We start from the raw sequence: 11,742 nt of genomic DNA, 5'->3' as shown, positions 1-11,742 counted from the left end.
CTGAAGTTTATGGTAATCGTATGTATAATTTTTGAGGAACTTCCAGACAGCTACAAAGTGGTTGTACGGGGGGCGCCTGGCTGGCTCAGTTGGTGGAGAGTGCAACTCTTGGTCTTGGGGTCATGAGTTCGAGTCTCACCTTAGGTGCAGAGGTTACTTAAAAATAAAATCTAAAAAAAAGGGGGGGTGCAGTGGTTGGCCCATTTAATATTCCCATCAGCAATGTCTAAGTGCCAGTTGTTCCTCATCCTGCCAACACTTAGAATTGTCAACTTTTTAAATTTTAGCCATTCTGGTGGGTGTATACGGGTATCTCATTGTGATTTTAACTTTTGTTTTCCTGATGAGTAATGATGGTGAACACTTTCCCACATGCCTTTTGGGCTTTTGAACGTCCTTGTTTGTGAAGTGTCTATTCAAGTCCTGTCCACTTAAAAAAAATTTTTTTTTTGGGGCGCCTCGGTTGAGCGTCCGACTTCAGCTCGGGTCATGATCTCACAGTCTGTGAGTTCGGGCCCCGCGTCGGGCTCTGTGCTGACAGCTCGGAGCCCAGGGCCTGTTTCAGATTCTGTGTCTCCCTCTCTCTCTGACCCTCCCCATTCATGCTCTGTTTCTCTCTGTCTCAAAAATAAATAAACGTTAAAAAAAATTTTTTTTTTTACATTTACTTATTTTTGATAGAGAGAGACAGAGCACAAGTGGGGGAGGGGCAGAGAGAGAAGGAGACAGAATCCGAAGCAGGCTCCAGGCTCCGAGCTGTCAGCACAGAGCCCGACGCGGGGCTCGAACTCACAGACTGTGAGATCGTGACCTGAGCTGAAGTCAGACGCTTAACTGACTGAGCCACCCAGGTGCCTCTCCATTTTTAAAATTGGGTCATTTACTGTTTTTCTATTGAGTTGTAGGTGTTCTTTTTATATGCTGATATAATTCTGTGATTGGTTATATGTATTTGAAGGATCTTCTCCTACTCTGTGGCTTGCCTTTCTTTTAATGTTGCCTTTTGGTGAGTAGAAGTTCTTGATTTTAACAAAGTCAATTTTATCAATCTTTTCTCTAGTGGTTGATGCTTTTTCTGTCCTGTTGGGAAATCTTTGCTTACCCAAATGTCATGTAGTTATTCTCCTAGGTTTTCTTTTAGAAGCTTTACAGTTTTACCTTTAGCTTCTATTTTTATTGTTATTTTTTTAATGTTTATTTATTTTTGAGAGAGAGAGAGAGAGAGAGACAGAGTGTGAGCAAGGGAGGGGCAGCGAGAGAGAGTGAGAGCGAGAGACAGAAGCTGAAGCAGACTCCAGGCTCCAAGATGTCAGCACAGAGCCCAATGTGGGGCTCGAACCCGTGAACCGCAAGATCAAGACCTGAGCCGAAGTTGGACGCTTAACCGACTGAGCCACCCAGGTGCCCCTACCTTTAGCTTTTAACATTGACCCAGAGAATTTTAAATCTCAGAGAGCCAGGCCTCAGCCTGCCCCCACATCCCCTCCCCGAGCTTGGTGGCCCCGGTGTCTGGGAAAACTCCCTTCCTCCTGGGTCACTGGCCTACTGCCGCTTTCCCTGGCCCCCGTTCTTCCTCCAGGCCCTGGAATTAATAAAAGCTCTGAGCTGCCTGTGGTTTTTGGAATGAGTGTTTGTTCCGTCAGGATTCAGGCAGCGAGTGGGGTCCCCCATCCCCTCTCCATCCGCACTGTTTTTTCCCATCTGGTGCAGGACAAGCTCACCGGTTCACACAGCTCGGTCTGAGGGTCCCCAGACTGAATCTCCAGGAAGCCTCCTCACCTGATCTTTTCTTCCTCTTTCCTAAACCCACCCGACAACCTGGACCTTCCTGGTCACTTCTCTCCACTCGTTCATAGATTCAAGGCCAGGGGAGCTCATCCCCTCTCAGGATGGCAAATAGCTTCCATCACCAACCATGTTTGCCTGGCAACGGTGGCCTGAAATGGGGTTAAGAAGGATTCTGAGGATATCCCAGTTTAGCGGGTGAGAACCATGCAGTTGCTTGGTAATGTCTGCCTGGGAGCAAGCGGCAGGGGTTGTGCTTTTCATGCCTCTGATCTAGTCTGAGTCCCCATTCCTCATTAGGACTAATCCAAAGTAGAGGTCAGATGCTTAACCAACTGAGCCACCCAGGTGCTCCCTCCCACCCTTTTAAAAGTTAATATATTTATTTTGAGAGAGAGAGAGAGAGCATGTGGAGGAGGGGCAGAGAGAGAAGGAGAGAAAGAGAATCCCAAGCAGGCTCTGCCCTGTCAGCACAGAGCTTGATGACAGGCTCGATCCCACGAACCGTGAGATCGTGACCTGAGCTGAAATCAAGAGTCGGATGCTTAACCCACTGAGCCACCCAGGCGCCCCTCCCGTGATTTTCTTGATGCCAATATTTCAGATATAGAATTAATGCATCCAGGGTTTCACGTGATGGTCGCCTGCCCACTTCCTCCACCCTCCAGCCCCAGTCATTTTAAAAAGAATGGAACTTAGTGGCTGACTGTGGTTCCCCCTTTGAAATAGTTCTCTCCAGGCGACTTTCAGGAAAGGCATCCACAAACAAGGCGGGTAAACACAAAGGTGTGAAAACCCTAAGTGCTGATGAAAAGCACGGGGGCCTCTGGGGTGTCTAAAATAGTCCTTGGGGACTGCTCCGGCACCTTCTGTGACAAACCCACCTGTCTTGACCTGCTGCACCACCCTTTCCCGCTCTGAGCTGGCCTCGGGATCCTCCACCCTTCTCCAGACGTGATACACACTTAACGGCACACACACACGCGCGTGCACACACACGCACACACGGGGACGTGAACACAGACAGTGTCTCTCTCTCTTTCTCTCTCCCACTCACATGGCAGTTAAGAGCCAAGGTTCTGGGCTCACGTATCTCAGGTTCAAGTCCCCACCGTCCCATTTTGAGCTGTTTGACTCTGGGTGAGTCACCCTCCCCGAGCCTCAGTTTCCCCTGTGGTGAGGAGTCAAGGAGCACGTTGCACACGTCGGCTGTGGGGTAGCCGCTCGGCAGACAGTAGCTGCAGCCTCCTTGCAGCCCTACTGGGATCCCTGGTGCAGGAAACTGGGGCAGTGAGAGGGGTGTGGCCCGGCCCCAGGGGCTCTGCAGAAAATTCGTCTCCATGCCCCCTGCCCAGAGCTCGGCACTGGGCTGGGGACATAGTAGAGGCTCAGTCAAGCCCTGTCGTGGGAGGGAGGGCGGGTGGGAGGACCAGGATTTTGCTCTCAATCTTGGGGTTGTTTTCCCTCCGCCAAAGACTTAATTTGTTTCAGAGGCATAAAGGGGCATAAATTCTGCCTGTTTCTGGACCAGCTAAGCTGGGAGAAGGCCACTGTGGCCTCCGCTGGACGAGAGGGGCCCCGGGAGGCGAGCCCCACCCTGCTGCTCGGTCTCACTGCCCTCCTGGGCCCCATGTTCTGTGCCTTCTGTCATGTCCGCCACCCCAGCTGGGCCCCGGCCAAGCCCTTGCTCGCTGGTGAGGGCCAAGCCGCGGCCGTGCCAGGCTTAGCGGAGGCCCTTGGCCAAGAACAGCCGAGCCGTTCTCAGGAAAGCTGGGGGATTAAGCCGCGGGCCAGCGGGGACTCAGGTATCCGCCTCTTGCCGCAGTTTGGGGATGAGGGGCACGGCGACCTCCCAGCTGCCAAGGCTGTGAATGCGCGGGGACCGGCGTGAGCCACCCACCCGGGGACATGGGGACACAGTGCTGCCTGGGCCAGCTCGCTTGGGGACGGCCTTCGGGAAGGAGCCGAGGCCACATGGCTCCTGCCTCCTGTCTCAAATAGTCCTAGGTCCCGGGGCCTGGAGCACTGTCCCCCCCGGCCCAGAGCCGGACTGGAGCCTGGATGACAGCAGCCTAGTTCCTGTCCCTGATGCTCCAGACGTGGGCTCTCAACTCCTTGGAGTCTCCTGGCGTTGGGTACGAGGATACGGATGGCTCACGGCAGGTGGTCGCTTCTGCTGGGGCCACCTCTCTGCCCAGCCAGGGTGATGTGGAGTCGACAGCCTGGCCTCACTGCGGGCGGTGGTGTGACGGGAGGGTTCTAGCACCTGTCCCGGGCTGTGGAGGGGCCCACCTTGCTGGGGTGTGGGTCCGAGCTCTCCTCCTCACCTCCCATCTAGAGCGTGCCTCTCCAGTCCTGTCCTGTCCAGATCCAACCCATCCTTCCTTCAGGACTTGCTTGCCTCCGGGAGACTTCTTTGACCTCGGGCTGGATTGAGGTCTCCTTTGCCTCCCGCCCACCCACCCCCCCCGCCCCCCGGGGCCCTATGGCGTGACATCAACCACCTGGACTGCCACCACCATCTGCAGTCACCTCTGTCTCCCTTAGACAGGAGGCCCTTAGAGGTCACCCTTCCTGCCTCGACTCCCCGGACTCTCTCTCATGACCCTAATGTTCTCGCTGCCCTCTGGGCTGTGCCCGCCACTGGCCGGGCCCCATCAGAGCAGGTGGCCGCCTGACCTGGCCTGGTCCTCTGTCTGGGCCTCCTCTAAGGCCCCTCCCTGTGGGCTCAGGCGGGTGGGGGTGTCTGCAGGGACGCTGACTCAGATGTTATTTTGGGCTCCCCTTGGGCCCGGCATGCTCTGGGCCCTCAGGCCTGTTTAGACGGCTGGGCCGGATGTGACCAACTCCAGGCACTCGGTTCTCCGCAAGGCTGGGTGAGAGGCAGGCCAAGGCAAATGCCGGCTGGGGGTGGGGGTGGGGGGGGGGTCGGGCAGGAAGGACAGGCCTGGCAGGTCAAGGGACCCAAGGAGTGACCGAGGCCCTGCTCACCTCAGGCTTTGTTCTTAGCTCCAGGGGTCCTAGCAGAGGCCCTGAGCTGGGGGACAGGTGCACTCGGCCTTGAGAGGTCATTGTCTGGTAGATCCATGGTCTCAGAATCTCAAATTAGAATGCCGGTCAGAGGGGTCAGACCTCAGAGGGCATGGCCTCGACGGCCATCACACAGACATAACACCTGTGCCCCTGGGGCAGGGGCCTGAGGCCCATCTCGACCTGGGTCTCTGACTGTCGCCCTCTCCCACGCCCCATTTTAGAGCTGTCATCTCAAAAGCCGCTCAGCCAGAAGCCAAGAGGCAGGTGTCCTGTGGGCCCTGGGCAAGCTTCTTCTCCCGGCGGGCCTCAGATTCTTTGCCTGTGGAAAGAGGTATTTGGTTCCAACACCCTTTGGACCCTGGTGCCCTGTTCACCTGTGGGCCAGGACAACCCCGGTTCTGCTGTTCTGATGTGGCCCTTCCAGACGGGGGCTGGTCCTGCCTGACTCTCTCTCCCTGAAGTCGTGTGTCCTGAGCCTCTGCCCCAGGCCCTAGCCAGGAAGAGTCTAAGGAAATGTGAACATCGTTGCGCTCTGTCCACCACGTCCAAATTGAAAGCAGAAGAGGCCGGAGCCTTTGCTGTTAGCTCCTGCAGAGCAGGTGACCAGCCTAGGGCTGCAGCCGGAGGCCCAGGTGCACCCCGGGGGCTGACGCCTGTGCAGGGTCCGTCACCGCGACCAGCTACCTCGGTGGGAGGTCTTTCTGAGGGAGGGTGGGGCTGGGGCACTGACACTCTCTCCAGCCGCCCTGGGGGACCAGGGAAGCACACCCATCCCAGAAATGTTCCGGAGCCACCTGAGTGCTGTGCGTGTGGACAGCACTCCCCACCACCACCACCTTGCTTGGTCACCCGCAGCACAAGGCCAGGGACCAAGGTGAGATGAGACAGAAGGCCGAAGGGGAAGGAGAAGCAGGGCATGTGGTCAGAGGAGGTGTCCCAGGGAAGGCCCCATAGCTGGCTTCTGTGCTCAGAGCAGGAAAAAGGAGGAAAAGCGGTTGCAGGCAAGACATCCACGGGAACAAAGCCTGATGTGTCCCTGTCGCCATGAGGTGAGGGTGTGGGGATACGGGTGGGCCCCTTCTTTTGCTCCTGTCTAGGTGGAGACTCAAAAGTTTCTAACTCTAGACCCCTTGGAGTTGGAAGGCCTCGAGGGAGCCCCTTGTATGGAGGGTAAGACTGAGGCTCAGAGAGGGGCACGGCTTGCCCAGAGTCAAGGCCCGTGGCCAGTAGGGGAACAGGCATCCAGGTCTCTGTCTCCCACGTTCAAAGACAGTGCTTGGCCAAGAGGAGCCTGGGCGTGGGTGGGGGGCAGTAGACCTCCATTCCCAGCAAACTGCGCCCCCCCACCCCCCCACTCCAACCTGATCCCAAACCCAGAGATATTCCCACCAGGTCTCCCGGGCAGGTGGTGGAGAAGGGTGGCCTTCCAGGGCCCGGGCCCCTTTGGACTGAGGACATGGTTGGCCCGGGAAGCCCAGCGTTCAGGCAGCCGCCCAAGTATGTGGACGGCAGTGTGGACAGCATTCTCGCCACGTTCCCAGAGCACGCACCAAGGAAAACATGGAATGTTTCTTGGATGACACAGTCTCCATCCAAAGTCATGCATTCCTGTGGGAGGGCAGTGAGGAGGGGTCGTGGCTGTCTGCAGACGTGGGTCCCCAGGTTGTGCCCAGAGCCAAGGGAATCTGTCTTGGATGCATCACCTGGTGGCTGTGCCATTGGCTCGTGGCTGCAGTGCCTGGGCAGCGTGTCAGCAGACGCTGGCCTTGTGCGGACGGCCGACGCCCTGGTTCTCTTTCCTCCCCGGGGCGCTCAACTAGGACATCTCCCGACTAGCCTGCCCTGGCCCATGTGTATCTCCAGCCCCGAGCAGGCAGCAGGTGCAGCCCTCGACCTTGTACACACTGACCTTCCCTTGTTCATGTGTCCTGCCTGGGCACCGACTGGTAGGTCCCGTGCCCTCTACTTACAGGGGGGCGTGTCCTCAACCTGGTCTGGACACCACCGTTTGAGTTTGGCTTGAATAATACGTCCTCTCCTCACCTCTAGCCTCAGTTTCTCCCTCTCCTAGCAGTCCTGGCCATTGCCTTCACAGCGGTCACTGTGATCAGGATGGAGGGCAATGGGCCAGGGCTGGGCTGGGGGGGGGGGCGGTGACAGAGTGAACATGTGAGGGGGTGGTGTGGAAGCCCCATCCTTTTGGGGTCTCAGTGATGGCCTTTTTGTAAAAGGAGGGAGCTTCTGGCTTTGAACTTGGAGATTCTGAGTCCTGGACAGTCCGAGGTGGAAGTTGGGGACCCGGAGAGGGCACACCTGAGGCTTCCGGCCTAGACAAGCCCAGTCAAAGGGGGTACAGTCTGGGAAGAGTGCTGAATTCTCTGACCAAGAAGGCTGGGCTGACACTGGGGGGCAGTGGGAGCTGAGGGTTCCCTTCCCTCTACCTTTGAGAGGCCGCGATGACTCTGGAAGAGCGGACCTGGGAGATGGGTTTTGAAGGTTGAATAGGAGTTTGCCAGCAATCAGAGCAGAGAGGGATTTGGGAGCCAAGGCATCATGTGTGCAAAGGCCCCAGCGTGTCAAGAAGTGTGGGCACATCCAGGGACGTGCGGGAGGTCAGGAAGGCTGAGCGTGAGAAGGGCCATGAGGAGCCACGAGGGACGGACCTGGCCTGGGGGCTGTGATGAAGGGGAGCCTGAAGTCAGGGAAAATTCTGCAGCAGATCTGCCTTGAGAGTGGATGCAGAGTTGGGCAGGGTTCAGTGATGAAGCAGAATCTGAGCGGGAGGGATGGGGATGGTCTGAGCAGTGGCACAGAGGCGGCAGCATGGGGAAGAATGAGGGGTCCAGGACGGCTGGTGAGGAAATCGAGGCCTGGCCCTGGAAGGCCCTGGAAGGTCCTGAGGCCTCCTTCTGTCCAAGACAGCTGCCTCGTCCTGCTCTGGTCTAGGTGTCTCTGGCTGGTACGGAGAAACCGCAGTGCTCACCCCACTATGGTTTACATCGCTTGCATACCTCTGGGATCTTATCTCCAAGGGTCTGTCGTGCGTGCCCACCTTGCCAAGTGGTCCCGTCGCTACTTGCCTCATAAATCAGGCCTGTCTCTCTCCACCACCTCCCCGCTCCTGCCACACCCTCCTGGTGCCGCCTGGCCTCACCCGGAGTTCCACCCAGCTGGGGAGCAGAGAGGGGCCCGGAAGCAAGCCCAGGCCCCGCCCGGGAGCTCCGGAGCTGCAGGGAGGATGTCCTGGCTGACCTGGTTTTCAGGAAGTATTCCCAAAGATCTCCAAGGATGGCTCCTTGTGGGGGGGGGGGGGGGTCAAGCCTGCCCCTTCCTGCTGTGGTCTGACCTAAGGTGGGGTCAGGAGCAGGCAGATCCTAGTTGCCATTCTCAGGAGGCTGGACACTAGCCCTCTTCGAAACTCACAGGCCTGTGTCTATACTCCATGTGAATTACAGCCACCACTGCTCTTCCAGGCCTTGCGTCCCTTGTCTGGAAAATGGGTGCATTCACTCATTCATTCAACAAACACGTACTCTGTGTTAGTCCCTGTGCCAGGCCCCAGCATGGAGATAAATTGAACAGAGCCTCCTTTCTTAGAAAGAGGCAGAAGGTAGTTGGGATCTCCCACCCTGCCTAGGCTGCGCCCCATCCACACCGGCTCAGTTCAGCTCACCCTGCAGGACCGCCTCCGACAGGACCACGGCTCAGGAGGCTCTTCCGGGCCAGAAGGCGGCTCTTTGCCTCCAGCACCCATCTTGCTTTCCCACTGGGCGTTTCTGGAAAGGGCCAGGGAAGGCTTGGGGCCCAACCCTCTGGTCTCATTCCTGGCTGCCCACATCAAAGGCATCCGCCTGGGAGCTCGGCCGATGCCCCTGAGGCCTCCCCGGACTCTGGGAGGACCTGAGCTCGAGGCATTTATTCTCTGGAAAAATCTCCTTCTAGGCTCTTCTTCCCCAGCAGTGGGCTCCTGAGAACTCAGGTGGGGTGGGGGGAGAATGAGGGTGGTGTGGGCTGTTGCCTCCAACGAGCCCACCAAAAGCCACATGCTGTCAACCACTGGGCTCAGCCTCACTGAATCTCAGACACGAAAGCAGGCGAGCTGGAGGATTCTACCTCTGTCAAGTTCAGAAACGGCCAAAGTAGTCTCTGGTGGGAGACATCAGAGAGGGCTTCTCCTTGCCGGGGCAGGGGCCCGGGGGGGGGGGGGGGAAGAGCTGTGACTGGAAGGGGTATCAGGCGGCTTTGGGGGGGCTTGACCGAGCTCTGTAGGTTGACGGGGGCTCTCAACTCAAGTGTGAATTTTCACACACTGAACGCATTGGTTCAAAAAGGAGTTGCGGTATTTTACGATATGTGTATGTATATGTACGTGTGTGCATGTGTGTGTGTGCGCAAATCTCTCCCTCTCTCTCTCTCTGTCAATAACAGCAGCCACTTAGCTCTATATTTGGGACAATCTGGCTAATGCTCTCTCTCCACGCGATTGGGTTCAATGCTGGGGAGGTGGGTGGGTGGAGGGAGGTAGGGACTATAGGTCCTGCCCTCTCACCCTGGACTGGCACCCTGGGGATGGGGAAGGGCCCCTGGGGCCCCGTCCACCTGCAGGGACCAGCGGCGCTGGCCAGAGTGGACAACTGTAGCCCCCTCCCGTCCCTGCTAACTGGCAAAAGGGGGCTGCCCGGGCTGTAAACCCCTCAGGGCAGACCCGTGCACCCCGGAATAGCTCATTGTTGACCAACCGACTGCCCACCATGCAGACTGCTGCCCACCGCTGGTCAGGATGGCCAGAGGCAGGCTGGAGCACGGTTGTCCCAGGGGCCAGGGAACCTTCTGGAAAAGAGCCGTTGGTTCAGCTGGCATAGACTCGGGGACAAAACAAAGGGGACAGATGGTTGGATATTTGCACACACACAGTCACGGACACATGTGGGTGTCCACATGCCTAGCTTGGCCCCAGACATCCAGACACACACGTACCCTGCTGTTGAGGGGCACTCGTCCCACCCCGGACTCGGAGAGCATTGGGGTCAGCGCTGGGGCCTGTGTTGGGTGGCCCTCTGTTGGATGACCAAAGGGGTGAGGCACAGCTACCTGGAGCACCCCAGGGCCGCACCCTGGTGGAGTATAGACACACTGGGAAGGGTAGACACGTCCTTGCCAGGTCTCTCAATGGCTTCTCGGTCTGGCTATGTCTTGGCTGGAAGGTCTGGCTCTAAACAACCATTGGAAAAACCAGAGAGGATTCTGGGAGGAGCAGTGAGGTAGGGGGGCACAGATGGAGTCCTACACTGGAGATCTGAGTCTAGGCCCCTCTGTTCCATGAGGATGCCACACGTGTCCCCGTCCCCTCGCCCCTGCCACCTCCTGATGGCATTAGCCTTTCACCTCCCCCAGCCCTGGCAGCTGGCCGGGGTCCTTCAAGGGTCTGCTTTTCCTGTGCAGCATTTGCCAGCGACCCCTGACCTCTCCCTGACCCCTCCCTGACCCCTCTGCTGCCTCCTGCCTCCCACCCTCATTGCATCCCAGCCCTGACCTCATGTCTGCAGGGCTGCGGGCAAGGGTGAGATAAGGCGGGCATTACACCGCTCCCTCCTGGGGACCGACGGGAAGGGCGGGCCGGGCTGCCAGCCTCAAGTGCGCCCATGACTCACCAGGTGGGCAGGGCCGAGGCTGGCATCCGGGAGGAAATGCCACTTCCTCTGGATAAGGCTGCAGGCCCTCCGGTTTTGCCTTATGGTGTGTGCACTCGGGGTTTTGTTTCAAGTTCTCCCCCTCCTATGTTACAAAGATATTCTCCAACGGTTTATTCTCCTCTTGCTTTTCCCATCTAGGTCTGTCTTTTATCGCTTTGGAGTCACCTTCTTAGGAGAGACTAGGTCTGCTTCGGTGGTAATTTTTCTCCATAGAGTGAGCCCATGTCCTCAACCCGACTAACCATTCCATCCTTAACCCGTGGACCTGGGGCTGAGTTCAGCTCCCTTTGAACCGGCTGATCTGTTCTGTCGCCCATCTGGCTGTTTTTGTACCTGGATCATACTGTTTTCCCGACCGGGGCTTCATAGTCTGTGCTAACAGCAGGCAGGGCCAGTCCTCCCCTCTTGGTTCTTTTCTTCTCAAAGTCAGCTAGCCACTTACAAATCTTTATTCTTCCATATATTTTAAATGTTTATTGATTTTTGAGAGAGAGAGAGCAAGTGGGGGAGGGACGGGGGGGTGGGGGGACAGAGGATCCGAAGCGGACTCCGTGCTGACAGCCGAGAGTCCGATACGTGACTCGAACCCATGAACCGTACAATTATGACCTGAGCCAAAGTCGAACGCTCAACCCCGACTGAGCCACCCAGGCGTCCCCTCCGTATATTTTAGAGTAAGTTTATCAAGTTCTCAAAAATATCCAGCTGGAATTCAGGATCTTGGTTCAGAGGAGGACTCCACTGGCAACACGGCAGACGGGAGGAGGATGATATTTGTGCGTCTTAAGCAACAAGGGACTGAGGTTCTGGAATACACATGGGATGGCTGTGAAGTGAGGACGGATAGACCGCAGCCCCTATAGCAAAATGGGCAAAGGGTATGAACTGGCCATTTGCAGGAGAGGAAATGTAAACAACCAGAGAACAGAAAGGACCACTCAAACTCACTTATAATCCGAGAAATGCAAATCAGAATAATAAGAAGATACTGCTTACCACCCATCAGGCTGCCAGGCAGTAGAGAGGTAGGTACTGGCCAGTGTTGGCAGGATGTAAGCAGGAGTGGCCCCAATGAGGGGCCATCCAGCAGCGCTCTGTTCAGTCAAGTGCATGTAGAGGCAGGGAGAGGGCTTCCCCAGGTGCCCATCAGTGGAGTGTGTGTGCAAAAGGTGGCCACGCCCACACCAGGGCACCATGTGACAGTCACGTGTGAAGCCACAAGCCCAGTGGA

At 57.1% G+C, this 11,742-nt stretch overlaps 1 long non-coding RNA gene across 2 annotated transcripts; it reads left to right on the top strand.

Annotated features, from left to right (window-relative positions):
* The first annotated feature begins 4,576 nt into the window (after positions 1–4,576).
* LOC131501110 (uncharacterized) lies at positions 4,577–10,970 on the top strand. Of its 2 annotated transcripts, none has more exons than XR_009256638.1 (3): positions 4,577–4,661; positions 5,040–5,417; positions 10,650–10,970. It is a non-coding gene; the product is annotated as an uncharacterized LOC131501110 (long non-coding RNA). The 2 variants fall into 2 exon arrangements; XR_009256639.1 differs by lacking the exon at positions 10,650–10,970 and adding an exon at positions 5,674–5,777.
* The last annotated feature ends 772 nt before the right edge of the window (positions 10,971–11,742 follow it).

The sequence above is a fragment of the Neofelis nebulosa genome, chromosome 18 (genome assembly GCF_028018385.1).
Source record: "Neofelis nebulosa isolate mNeoNeb1 chromosome 18, mNeoNeb1.pri, whole genome shotgun sequence".
Lineage (NCBI taxonomy): Eukaryota > Metazoa > Chordata > Mammalia > Carnivora > Felidae > Neofelis > Neofelis nebulosa.
Note: the sequence above shows the minus strand (reverse complement) of the source record. Positions and strands in the feature narration are given on the sequence as shown.